Here is a 1,818-nt window from a genome sequence, read left to right as displayed (position 1 = left end):
AATTTTTCTCTTTGCCATAGGATTATTCAAATATTCCTTCAAATATTTGAATATTCAAATATTCCTTCCAATCACTAGCTGGGGTCATCCCCAGAAGCCTCTTCTCTTGTTCTCCTCCTACATTCTAAGTCTTTATTAATGAGCTCCACATTTTGTTATTACACACACACACACACACACACACATACACACACAAAAGTTAAAATCCCTCAGATTACAACTGACCAGCCCATTTCAGTAATGAATGCACTCAGAGTATTTCTGATCAACTATCTTCCTGCGAGTCCTGCAGACTATTAACACATTTAAAAATTTTTTACTTTTACAAATGGGAATTGTATCCTTTCCTGCTCTGCACAGTATAACAGTTTCAAGTGATTATTTTGTTTTAAAGCCCAAGTTTGTCAGTACAAGATCAGTTAGAGTATTCTGCTATAGTGGTAGTTGCTGTTGGCCCTTCCAGGCTTAGATAGTCCCTTCTCTTTGCCAAATGCCGCATGGTATGCTTATCACTGTGAAAGAACTGATTATATTTTTTTAAACTACTATTCATGTATCTGTCTCTTAGTTTTAGACTTTGAGCTCCCTAAAGGCAGAAAATCAGAGGCCATGTCTTCTTTCGTGTTTCCTACTCTTAGTTTAGTACCTTAAAAGAAAGATACTTCTTAGTTCCTTTCATTTATGTATCATATGCTTGATAATTGTTGAATGAATGGGTCTGTGAATTATATAAAACATAGAAACAAACAAATATTGACACCCTTCACATAATTGTGACCATATAAATATGCTTTGAGCAGTATATATGAATAAGTTTCCTTATAAAACATTTTTATCTCCCTAACTTCAGGGGAAAAAAATGTCTATTCTACTTGAGGAATTTTCTCTCACATACTATTGAATATCCTCAAGTAACACTTTATAATATATATCATGTCATTTGCATTCTCCCACTCCTTTTCTTCTTTTTTATATTTTTTAGATATTGATGGACTTTATTTATATATTTATTTATTTATTTATTTATATGCAGTGCTGAGAATCAAACCAGGTACCTCACACATGCTAGGCAAGCGCTGTACCTTTGAGCCATAACACCAGCCCCTCCCATTCCTTCTTAACTTTTCTGTGTTGAATATTCCATTTCCTGGATTTATATCCACTTCTTTTTCTTTTTTCTTTCTGTTTTCCCTTTCTTCCTTCTTCCCTTCCTTTTTTAAAATTTCACTGTTGAAAGAACACATATTTTAGCACCATCTTAAGAAAGGAGGTAGAAAGAGTAAATTTAATGTGACCTTTAGTTGCATAAAATATGCTTATTCTATCTTTACACTTGATTAATACTTTGCCTGAGTAAGATTTTCTAAGTTTCTCTCAGAATTTTAAAGGCATTGCTTCACTGTCATGTAGCTTTCAGAGGCTCTAATGTCATACTAACTCCTAATCTTTCATATGCAACCTATATTTTTTCCTCTTTATAAGATTTCAATACACACTTTTGCCCATGTGTGCTGAAATTTGGAAATTGTTTTCTTTATTGTAAATCTTTTCAAATGTATTATTCAGGCATTTCAATGGACCCTTTTACTAAGAAAACACTTGCACTGTATTAAGTTCAAAGAAACCTCATGTTTCTCTTGATAGTTCGCCCATCTCCATTTTCTTTCTTCTCATTTCCTTTGACATCTATTAGCCAGATTTTGCATTGCTTCCCCAATTTCTTTCATCTATTATTTTCTTCTAATCACTATGTAATTTTCTAAAATTTATCTTTTATCTTTAAATTGCAGCTGAAATTTTTTATTATCTTATTTTTAA

Source organism: Marmota monax, unplaced genomic scaffold, assembly GCF_021218885.2.
Source record: "Marmota monax isolate L192 unplaced genomic scaffold, Marmota_monax_Labrador192_F-V1.1 WCK01_AAM20220418_F8-fsc00027, whole genome shotgun sequence".
Classification (NCBI taxonomy): domain Eukaryota; kingdom Metazoa; phylum Chordata; class Mammalia; order Rodentia; family Sciuridae; genus Marmota; species Marmota monax.
This window is presented reverse-complemented; position numbering follows the sequence as displayed.